This window comes from Arachis duranensis, chromosome 5 (assembly GCF_000817695.3).
Source record: "Arachis duranensis cultivar V14167 chromosome 5, aradu.V14167.gnm2.J7QH, whole genome shotgun sequence".
In the NCBI taxonomy this organism is placed as follows: Eukaryota; Viridiplantae; Streptophyta; class Magnoliopsida; order Fabales; family Fabaceae; genus Arachis; species Arachis duranensis.
Genome location: NC_029776.3, coordinates 101,038,311 through 101,051,314, shown reverse-complemented (window position 1 = coordinate 101,051,314; position 13,004 = coordinate 101,038,311).

The following is a 13,004-nucleotide window of genomic DNA, read 5'->3' as shown; positions in this document are numbered from 1 at the left end:
TAGCTTAGGTTGAAGAGTGTGTTTCATTTAAGTGTGGGAAAATTTTGAGAAGCATTGGTAAAGAAAAAACTTTATTTTGGATATTCATTGAAAATTTTGGTAAATGGATGCACATTCATATATCAATTTGCTTTAACCATATGCATTTGTCATAGAAAAAAAAGTGAAATAAAAAAAATAGTAATAAGAAATTTGGATGAAAAGAATGTATGACTGTGTGGGAAAGAAAATGATGGAAGGTTATGTTGCATTCTTGTTATTAGGGTAATATAGGTTGAGTTGGACACTTGAGCTAATCAAAGATCCAATTTCTTAGTCCACTTAGTCATATTTATCTTACCTTCACCCTAACCCCATTTCAACCTTAAGAAGTCCTCATGATATTTGTATTCATGCATCATATGTTTGTTGATTGTTAGATGAAGAATAAATCCTTGAAAGCATGATTAGAAGAGACTTGAGTGATTAAACCCTTAAACATAAACACTGAGCGATTTGAGTGTGTACACTTTTGGTGAGGGGTTCGTTGTTCAATTCTATATTTTCACACCTCTTATTATGTATTCATGCAAGTTGCTTCATTTTGAAACTTGAATCAATTCTTTGGATTTTGATTGCATTGAACTACTTCTTTACTTAGCCCTATATGTTTATATACTTGCTTGGAAATTTGATGATTTGTTTTTACCAAATCAATAGAAAACTATGGTATAGATAGATATAAAGAGTATATAGTATACTTGCATGCATATAGATAGTTGCATTCAATAAGTTGTTTATCCCTTGATCATTCTCCTTGTTTGTATTTAGCATGAGGACATGCTATTGTTTAAGTGTGAGGGAATTGATGAGTCCATATTTGATGCTAATTTTTTGCTTGAATTGGATGGATTTCATCACATAAACTCACTTATTTACCAAAATAGCATACTTTTGTGTTTTATCCCTAAATTGAACCTAAATATGAAAACATGCATTTTTGTGCTTAAATTGAGCAATTTAATTTCACTTTTATTCCATTTGATGTCGTGATGTGTTTTGTGAGTGATTTCAGGTTAATTAGGCAAGAATGGGTTGGTAGAAGTAGAAGAAAGCATGCAAAAAGGGAGAACACATGAGGAAAACAAGGAGAAGCATATAGCCAAGTGTGCGTACGTACAAGTGCAGCAATCAGCAATTGTGCCTAGGCACAATCTTCTGTGCGTACGCACAAGAGAAAAATCAGCAAGTATGAGTACGCACACAACTGTGTGTATGCACAAGTCCCTGTGCGTGACTTCATTAATGAAGCACGTGGCTCACAAATTTGGGGCTCTCTTGGCCCAATTTTTGGAGTTGTTGAAGCCTTTTGGAGTGCTATATCAAAGGAAAATGAAGACATATGAATGCATTAGTTTTATGAGCTTAGAATTATCTTATGGAGAGCTTTAGATAGAAAAATACATAGTAGGAGTAGGAGTAGTGTAGTATAAAAAATTATCTCTTAGGGTTTACTTAATTTCCATTATAGTATTTTATAGGTCAATTTTGGTCTTGGATTTTGCTATCTCATTGTAAGCACTCTTTAATTTCCTTTTTAATTTCACTACTTTTGCTACACTTTCTTCTATTTCAAGTCACTTTGTTAATATATGCAATTTTGATTTCTTGAAGTTTTGGTTGATGAATTTAATGTTTTATGCTTTATATATGCTTGATTGAAGGTTTATTGTTGATTTTGTGAATAGTTTGGTTATAGTTTTTATTTTCCTTTGCTATTTCCTATGTTTTGGTTTTATACCCACTAAGTGTTTGTGAAAAATGCCACTTGAAAATTTTGAGTAGATTTTCACACCTTGACTTGAGAAATGAGTTTCTAAGATACTAGAGTCATAATGTCTGACATTTAGTGATAATTCTTAGGTAGTTAGTTGACTCTTGTTTCCATTGATGCTAGCTTTTTACTAAGAAATTAGTAAGTTAGCTAGGACTTATGGATTAAGGTCAATTATGCTTGCTTGACTTACTCCTCGATATTAGGAGTTGACGAAGCGATATTGACTCATCATAGTTGCCATAGTTGTGGTTATGATGATGATAGAATTCCTTATTTCTCATTCCCAAGTCAAGGCTCTTGTATGCATTTATAGCATTTTCACTAGTTTTGACCTTACTTCCTTTTTACTTACATTAGTATCAATTTTGATCTCTTCTTAGTTCTTTTATTTCTTAGTTCTTTTAATTTTTCGTTCCTTGATTGGAAACCCTTTTTTTCCTCTCAACCAATAATATGACACTTAATTGCATTGTCTGAGGGAGACGACTCGAAGTTCAATTATTCTCGGTTATTTTTAATTGAATTAAACTTTGATGTTGGTCGATTGTTGGGATGGGTCTATACTTGCAACACTAATTCTATTTTGAGAAAAAATTCCTAACCCGCTTTAAGCCATGCATCAGTTATCTACTCGCTCGAAGCTTAAGACACTCAGGGAATGGTGGCACAGCATGTCCCTTGACTCAAACAGCAGGCACTGACACTTCACCTCTCATGATACTGCATCATAGGTGACAAAAAACTTGTTGAATGTGGAGTTAGAAACCTGCTCTACAACTTCGTATGTTATGAAGCCTAAGGTGGAATGCATTGATCTTGTGATGCATTTCACCTTTCCTCTGAATTGTCCTTAAATTTCCATAAACTTCTCGTGGGTATACACATGCTGAAACTGCGCCTCTATTGCTGATTTTGTTATGCACAAGATCACGATGTGAAAACCTGTAGCATCGAATTCTCTCTCTTTTTACTCTCTGCTTGCTAGGCAATTGTCGTATTGCTTCACGAATTGACTCAAGGAGCTGTTGCGTGTGATGAACTTGTTAAAAAATGCATGCATACTCTCGCTCTTTTGTATGCTTCTCATCCCAGCCCATAAGTGGTGATTTGATCTTCGTATAGCTCTGCATAATGAACCGAACACATGAGCTGGGTTAAACCAAAAATTGTGCACGTTTTAACCCATAAAGTAACCGCATGAAAATAATTTGAATTAAAGCCTCGGTTACCTGAGAGCCACTTGTTGCTTCCAAGGCCGTACTTTGTGACAAAATCGTTCTAGTTTCTGTCGAATGCGTCTTTTGTGAACGAATTCCAAACAATGTGGCTCATCTCTTGTTCGATTTTTCGTGTTGCTTGTAGCTGTTTAGTTTGCTTGTGATCTTCTTCATGATGTACCAGATGCACCATCGATGAATTGTTGTTGGCATGCACATCTCGATGGCCCTTTGTATCGATGCGCATTGGTCGGTGAGAATGCCTTTTGGTGCCTTCCCTCCCATGCAACGGAGCCAACACTCGTGATGGTTTCAGTGGCTAAGAGAAGGGGGGTTGAATCTTAGCCCCCTTTTTCTTGATTACACTTTCTGATCTTTGAGGAGACTTTTCTGTTTTTGTCTCGTCCCTAGCCATGAGACTTTTTACTTTTGTCTCGTCACTTGGCATGAGATATTTTTTATTTTAGCTCCTGTGCAGTAGAAACAGATATGAAGAAGCAGAGAGAGAAGATTACACCCAGATATATACTGGTTCAGCTGCTAAGTGCAATGCAGCCTACATCCAGTCTCCATCACAACAGTGATGAAATTTCACTATAATCATCCAGATTACAAATTGTAAAGTGCTAACCCAACTTACAAGGGGATTCCCACAGAATCATGAAACACAACATAGATGAACAAAGGAACTCTAAGGACATCTATGGCTTTTTTTTTCTTTTAATTTTGCATTTTCTGCCTTTTTCCGCTCTATGGCTTTTTCATAAAAACCTCACTGTTTGCCTTTTTCCATGAGACTCAAGACATTACAAAATTAAATAGAAAAATTACAAAACTGAATACATTGAAGGAGAAGAAAATCTGTAAGCTTAGGTAGCTATGAGACTTCTATACCTTACACTCTCACTTTCTTTCCTTGAATCAAACCGTGACTGTTCACCCCTTTTATAGAGAAGAGAAGCCTTCACAGTTGAAACAAAACCAAGCTTAACTTCTTTTCCTTCAAAACAGAACCAGTTCGGCCACAGAGAGAGAAGAGAAAACTCATGCAAAACCCAACATGCAAGTACCTCTAGTTCTTTCTTGGTCATTACTCTTCATCAATCCGAGCGCTCCATCCTTGGCTTGCTCACCAAGATGGATTTCTGGCCCTTGATGCTTCATGATGATAATGACTTCATCTGCTCCAATCTCTACCTCTTCCATCACTTCGCCACTCTAGCTACTTCTTGTGGTGGTTGAGCAGAATCAGAGACAAGCCATGCCTCCAAGAATCTCCTCCTTGCTGGCCGAATCTCCTTCTTTCTTTTTGAGTATGAAGGATCCGAGATTACCTCACCAAATCTTACCACTTTTGGTGATAATCTCAGCCATAGCATACTTTTCTTTTGTTATGTTTTCTTGCCATCATTAGTTCGATGGTCTTGAAGCATGCATCATTTTCTTTCTTTTGGTTGCTGAACCTAGCTCCCATTGTTTCCTGGGTAATGACCGAAAAGAAGAAAAGCAAATAAAGAGAGAAGAAAGAGAAAATAAAAGCAAAGCTATGAGTGTTATGATAGATAAATTAATTAGGTGCATTTCTCCATGCTTTGTGTAGTAGCGTGTAAGCTACCATTAATTGCCATCATATCACTTTGACCTTTTCTCTTTCATATTTCCAAGGACTGCATTAACTTTACTTGATAAAATTTGAATTCCTCCACAAGTTAAAGTGTGAAGTCCGTTGGAAGCATGCAACCAAGATTCAATGAATTGGGTTTTCATTATTTTAACCATTGTGCCCCAATTCCATTTTTCTTTCGGACCAGGCATGCAAAACAAATTGGGCTTATGATACTATTTGAATTCTGGCCCAATAATAACATTTGCTTTCCTGATGAATTTTTGGATCAAGCATTGAACAAATAGGAAAGCTTTCTTTGGGCTTGTAGTAATAATAACTTAATCTGGCCCATTTAGCACAATAAATAATTCAGCCATACTCATCATACATTCTAGCATCAAACCAACGCTGAATATTGTTGGGCTTGCATCAGAATCTTATTTTCGGCCCAATAAGGAATCTGCACAGCAAAAATCATACTTTAATAAATTAATAATTTTGCTGTTAATAATGTTTGATCATCATCAATTTAATTTAGAGTTTTCCAAACTCATCAACTCGAATAGCTATTTGAATGATTGGAGGTCCTCGTTTTTCATCAGCGTGCATCCGAGAAATGTACGCCCACAAAAGAACTAAAAACTAGATTGTACCTGCATAAATAGACACTCTCACACATTTATGAACCGAAAAGTGTAGATTTGATGAACATAAATTCTTACTTTCGGTGAACCAAATACATTTTTATATTGTAGGTGGTGTCGAATGAAACCACATCTTCAAAATACTCGCATGCAGCCCTGCTTCTTGCATTGGCCCTGATTGCATTTTTGATGGAGTGATCGCCTTCGAGGTTGAGCTCAAAAAAGAAAGTTTAGTTCTTCTCTTTCATTCTGAATAGGTACTTCTCGTATTCTTTGGCATCGTCTTGTTCGGACACATTCTATACTTCCCTTGTTATGTAATTTCTCATATCTTTTTCTATAAAACTTAGTTTCCAATGACTGTCGGCTGCTGCTACGAATGATTGGTAAGTTTTGCTCAGTCTGATTCTGGCTTCCACGTTGGTTTCGATGGTGTGACACACGAACAAGCTTAGCTCCCTATGTTGTTTGAGCATCTATGTCCGGTCTGGACAGCAGGTGTATGAATGATTCAGAACAACATTGAAAATTGTCCAGAGTCCGACGTCCTTCAATATGTGTACATAGATCCTGGCTTGATAGTTTATGCCGACTGAGGGATTTGTCTTCAGAGTTGGAGATATCTTGGATTTCCACCTTCCCTCTCTGCTATATACGATTAGTTGATTCTTAATCTCATCTCCCTTCTGAGTTGTGTTTCTTATTTTGGTAGAAAAACTGGCAAGTTTGGAATATTTTTTGTAGAACTTTTCACCTTCTTCTAATGTCTTGAAATTCATCCCGACCTTTGGGATAAATTGTTCATCCACAACACATATGGTCTGCATAATGAACCGAACACGTTATTATGGTAAAACAATTGTATAATACAAAATGAACAGAACATTATTCATTATATAAAATCAAATTTAAACAGCTTTCTGCATAATGAACCGAACACATTATTATGGTGAACAATTGTATAGTACTCAATGAACGAAATATTATCCATTATATAAATTCAAATTCAAACAGCTTTTTTCATAATGAACCGAACACGTTATTATAGTGAAATAATTGTATAGTACTAAATGAACGGAATATTATCCATTATATAAAATCAAATTTAAAGCATCTGTGTCTACAATTTAGAGATGATCAATTCAATTCAATTCAATTTAATTCAGAACACCTATGTCCATTTAATTCGATTCAATTCAATTCAATTTAGCAATTGCATTCCATTCAATTCGATTCAAAAAATAATCCAAACCTTGTCTACTTGATTCGTTTTAGAAGAATAATCCAAATTGCTCTCATTCAACTTATTTGAAGTTGAATCATTCATTGTTTCGATTCAGAAGATAAATGCTATGTGTAGATCAAAGAAGAAAACGAAAAAGAATGGGAAGATGATAAATGAAACATAAGCATATCGAAGAAGAAAATGAAGAAGATGGACGTGAGCAGAGAAGAACAATGAAACTTATTACGTTGAATGCAATGCAAATCGATAAAGAAGAACGCGAGTAGAGAAGAACTAGGAGAGCAGCAGAAGATTTATGTTGAGCAGAAGGTTTAGGTTGTAGGAGAGAAGCTTTACGTTAATATATAGCGTGTGTATCACAAACAAGTGGGGTGGCGGAGGCACATCTAGCAAAAAATGCTTGGATAACTTGGATGTATTTTTTGCATGAATGTGGAGCATTATTGATTTTTTTAATTAATAAGAATAATAAATTGTTAACCCTCTTAAACAAAAAAAAATAAAAAATGTTGTGAAATAAATAACTAAAAAAGAAAAAATAAATATAAAATAAAGAAATATAAATAGAAAATTCTACTATCAGTATTCACTAATATTATTATCTTAATATAATAGAAATAATTCATATATATGAAAAGATATAAGATTATTAGTTGCATATAAAAGAGAGAGAATATTGTTTCATATATTAGTAATATAAAGAGAAAGAGAATTGTTGTTATTGCTGTGTCAATTACATCTGACGATGCCTTTTATTTATACATGTGATTATGCCTTCATTTTCAACCCTCAATGTTAACCGTCCAATTCATAAATGGGCATCCAGGTATTTGTTCTTATCAGAATACTCCCCTTTGGATGTCTATTTAGGATTATGCCTCATTAAAATCTTACTAAAAAAAATCCAATGAGAAAAAAATTTTTGTGAAGGAAAAAGAGTACAAAATCCTTTGTGATGGGGACTGCCGCATTAAAAACTTTGTCAAGAAAAAATCAACGGAAAAAAATCTAACCAAGGGAAAAGGAGTACAATCTCCCCCTTTTGTCGACATTATTTAATATCTCGAAATCGACACGTCCCAATATAATGTACCAATCTTTCAAAGGAGGATTTTGGGAGTGACTTTGTAAATAAATCTGCTAGATTATCGGTTGAGTGAATTTGTTGGACATTAATTGTTCTTTGATTTTGAAGATCATGAGTGAAGAAGAATTAGGGAGAAATATGCTTTGTTCTATCACATTTGATGTATCCACCTTTAAGTTGAGCAATGCATGCTGTATTATCTTCAAACAGAACAGTTGGAGCTATCTTATGATCAATCAATCCACATGATGACAGAATATATTGGATCAAACTCCTGAGCCAAAAACACTCGCGACTAGTTTCATGTATCACTAGTATTTCAGCATGATTAGAGGATGTTGCTGCAATCGTCTATTTCGTGGATCTCCATGATATAGCTGTACCACCATATGTGAACATGTTTGAGATCTCCCATTGTGTGGATCAGACAAGTATCCTGCATCTGCATAGGCAACTAGTTGTGACTTGAATCCATATGGATAAAACAATTCCATATCAACCGTTCCATGAAGATATCAAAATATTTGTTTTATTAGCAAGATATATTGGTGCTCCAATGGCGTTGAGATATAGTAATTCAGGACCAAGGATATTTTCATTTTCTTCTCTAGGATGGAATTGATCTTTTTCCACATCCAAAGACCTTACGATCATTAAGGTACTTAAGGGATGTGACTTATCTATATAAAATCTCTTCAAAATATTTTCTGTGTATGTTGTTTGATGAATAAAGATCTCATTTTTTGTGTGTTCGATCTACAGGCCGAGATAAAATTTAATCTTTCCAAGATCTTTCATCACAAACTCTTCTTTTAGAGCTTTTATAATTGTTGAAATCTTTTTAGGAGTTCCAATGATATTTAAATCATCAAGGTACATAGCAATTATAATGAATCCAGTTGCAGATTTCTTTTTGAAAACATATGGGCAGATATCATCATTCTTAAATCTGTTTTTGGCCAGATGCTCAATAAGATGATTATACCACATTCATCCAGATTGCTTTAAACCATATAAAGATATTTTCAATTGACTGAGTATAACCCCTGTGAATATTCATTGGATGATTTAGATCTCATTAATCCTTTAGGGACTTTCATATAGATATCACGATCTAATAATCCGTATAAGTAAGTTGCTACCACATCCATTAAATGCATATGTAGTTTATAGTATGTGGATAAACTGACCAAATACTGCAATGTTATTGCATCCACTACCGAGGAATATATTTTTTCATAATCTATACTAGGCCTTTATGAAAAAACTTGTGCCATAAGTCGAGCTTTGTAGCATATAATTTCATTTTTCTCATTTCATTTTCTCGCAAATACCCATCTGTATCCAACAGGTTTTATATCTTCTGGTGTACAAACTACATATCTAAAGACTTCAGATTTTGCAAGTGAGTCTAACTCAGCCTTCGTAGCTTCTTGCTATTTTGGCCAATCATTCCTTTGTCGACATTTTTCGATTGTTCTTGGCTCCTTACTTTCATGCATGATATTTAATGTCATATTATATGCAAATATTTCATTAACAATTGTCTTATTTCGGTCCTATTTTTCTCCTATAAAGACATAATTTATCAAGATCTCATCATTATTATAATTTTCAGGTACCTGAACATTTTCTGGAGTCAAACCTATATCAGAATTTCAGACAACTATGGGTGTCTTTACTATGTCTTTATCTTTTTCAACAAGAATAGTATTTACCTCTTTTTTTCGAGGATTTTTATTTTTGGAACCGACAAGCCTACCACACTTCTGACGTGAATTTGTTTCGATGACCATTTGTCCGATTGGGACATCAATTTGAATAGGAGCATTTTCAGCTGGTATATAGGATTTAATTATCCTTTTTATATCAGAAAATGCATCAGGCAATTCAATTGTTATTCTTTGCAAATGTATAATTTTTTAAACTTCTAGTTCATATTGCCTTAATTGAGGATGAAAATGCATCAAGGATGATGCATTCCAATTAAGTTCCTTTTTCAGGAAGCTTATTCTCTCCCCCTAATATTGGAAATTTTGATTCATCAAAATGACAATCTGCAAATCGGTCTTTAAATACATCTCCAGTTTGTATCTCAAGATACCTCACTATAGAGGGAGAATCATATCCAACATATATCCCCAATTTTCTTTGGGGTCCCATTTTGGTGCGAGAAGGTGGTGCAATGGGAACATATGTCGCACACCCAAATATTCTTAAATGGGAAATATTTAGCTGCTGGCCAAAAGCTAATTGCATAGGAGAGAACTAATGAAAACTTGTTGGCCTTAAACGAATAAGTGCTGTGGCACGTAAAATAGCATGCCCCAAGCCGAGGTTGATAGATTTATTCTCATAAGTAATGGTCTAGCAATTAATTAGAGGTGTTTAATAAGTGATTCTGCTAACCCATTTTGTGTGTGAACATGAGCTACTGGATGTTCAATGCTTATTCCGTTAGCCATACAATAAACATCAAAGGCTTGGGAAGTAAATTTACCAGCATTATCAAGACGAATTGCTTTGATTGGATTTTCTGAAAAGTGTGCTTTTAATCGAATAACTTGAGCAAGTAATATTGCAAATGCCAGGTTGCGAGAAGACAATAAGCATACATGTGACCATCTCGAAGATGCGTCTATTAGGACCATAAAATATCTGAAAGATCCACAATGTGGATGAATAGGTCCACGTATATCGCCTTGAATCCTTTCTAGGAATTCAGGGAACTCAAATCCAATCTTTAATGGTGATGGCCTTACAATTAGCTTTCCTTGAAAACATGCAGCACAAAAAAATTCACTAGATATAAGAATCTTCTGGTTCTTTAGCGAATGTCCATGGGAGTTTTTAATAATTCTTCGCATCATGGTTGTTCTCGGATGACCCAATCGATCATATCAAATTATAAATTCATTTGGGCTGGAAAACTTCGGGTTTACAATGGCATGTGATTCCATTGTACTAATTTTAGTATAATATAACCCAGATAAAAGTGAGGATAACTTTTCTAATATAATATTTTCATTTGAATCATGAGTTGTGATATATAAGTACCCATGATTTCTCTCATTCATTATTTCAATATGATATCCATTTCGGCGAATATCTTTAAAACTCAACAAGTTCCTTAGAGACTTAATAGACAATAGTGTATTATTTATTACGAATTTTATTTCTCCAGAAAATAAAATTATAGCTCTTCTGGAGCCTTCTATGATATTGACTAAACTAATAATAGTATTAACATATTTGTATTTTGATACAAGATGTGTAAAATATATGTTACTTTTAAGAATAGTATGCAAATTTGCACTATCCGCAAGACAAACATATTCATTATATGCCTTATCATTTTTTCAAAGACAAATAATAATAATAAAATGAGTAAAAGTGTGCAGTAAAATTATATTCCCGATTGGAATTCTTTTTCTAAAAAATATTGTACATAAAAATAGTATCATATACTAAAAGTTTTATTATTATTACTATTATTATTATTTTAGAAGTTGACACATTTAGTAATTTTGAAATTCATAAACATAAGCATTAATATTTTATTAAACATGATTTATATACATCATACTTAAAATTTAAATATATAGAAAATAAAATTTAATAAGAAGTTTCTTACATTATTTATTTACATTAATACTTAATAAATCCATGTATTAAACTTTTCCATCATTGATCAAATGACCAATATTTTCTTAAGGATCTTCAAAGAAATCAGATACTTCATAATAAGTGGTGTAATTTTCAGCAACATCCTTTGAAACAAAATTTGTCTCCTTTTTGTCGTCATTTTTTAAAGATGCTTGATAAAGATCAACTAAGTGCTTTGAGGTACGACAAGTACGTGACCAATGGCCCTTTCCACCACAATGGAAATATTTATCCTTTATGGATTTATTTTGCCCATTATTTCTTTCTTTATCCCACTTCTGGTGAGATCTTTTCTTGTGAACATAATTTTTCTTCCTTCTATAATTTTTTTTATTACCAAAACCTTGTCATTTACCTCTTCTGGGGTTATGATTTGCTCCATTTGCTTCAAGAAATGGGGCAGCGCTAACTGAGCGCGCTTTATAATTTCTTAAAAGCAATTCATTATTACACTCAGCAACGAGAAGGCAAGAAATTAGCTCAGAATATTTTTTAAATTCTTTTTCTCGATACTGCTACTGCAGGAGCACATTCGAGGCATGAAAAGTTGAGAAAATTTTCTCTAATATGCCATTATCAATGATCTTTTTCCCACATAATTTCATTCATGAGGTAATTCGGAACATTATTGAATTGTATTCATTTATGAATTTAAAATACTATAAACGTAAGTGCGTCCACTCATATCGGGTTTAAGGAAGTATCACTGTCTTTTGATGATTCAAGATTTTTTCACTGATTCGCAGGATCTTTTAACGTGAGATATTCATTTTTCAATCCTTTGTCAAGATAACGAAGAAGGAAGATTATTTCTTTGGCTTTATCCTTCTGGGATACATTATTTTCAGCCTTAATGGTATCTTTTAGATAAAGTTTATGATTGCTTCTATTCCTATCTATTAAATAGAGTAGAGAAAGTGTCACCAGCATGTATCCAGGTTCGAAGATGTAAAACCTGTTGGATACCAATGGGTATTTGTGAGAAAACGAAATGAGAAAAATGAAGTTGTACGCTACAAAGTTCGACTTGTAGCACAAGGTTTTCTTAGAGGCCAGGTATAGATTATGAAGAAACATATTCCCATGTAGTGGATGCGATAACATTGTGTTATTTGGTCAGTTTATCTGCATATCATAAACTGCATATGCATTTAATGGATGTGGTAACAGCCTATTTATACGGCTCATTAGATCGGGATATCTATATGAAAGTCTCTGAAGAACTAAAGATATCTAAATCATCTAATGAATATTCGCATGGGTTATACTCAGTCAAATTGCAAAGGTCTTTATATGGTCTGAAGTAATCTGGACGAATGTGGTATAATCGTCTTACTGAGTATCTGGCCAAAAATGGATTCAAGAATGATGATATCTATCCATGTGTTTTCATAAAGAAATCTGCATCTGAATTCATTATAATTGCTGTGTACGTTGACGATTTAAATATCATTGGGACTCCTGAAGAGATTCCAACAATTATAAAAACTCTAAAAGAAGAGTTTGAGATGAAAGATGTTGGAAGGACTAAGTTTTGTCTCGGCCTGCAGATTGAGCATATAAAAAGTGGGATCTTTCTTCATCAAACAACATACACAGAAAAGATCTTGAAGAGATTTTAGATGGATAAGTCACATCCATTAAGTACCCCCAATGATCGTAAGATCTTTGGATGTGGAGAATGATCAATTCCGTCCTAAAGAAGAGAATGAAGATATCCTT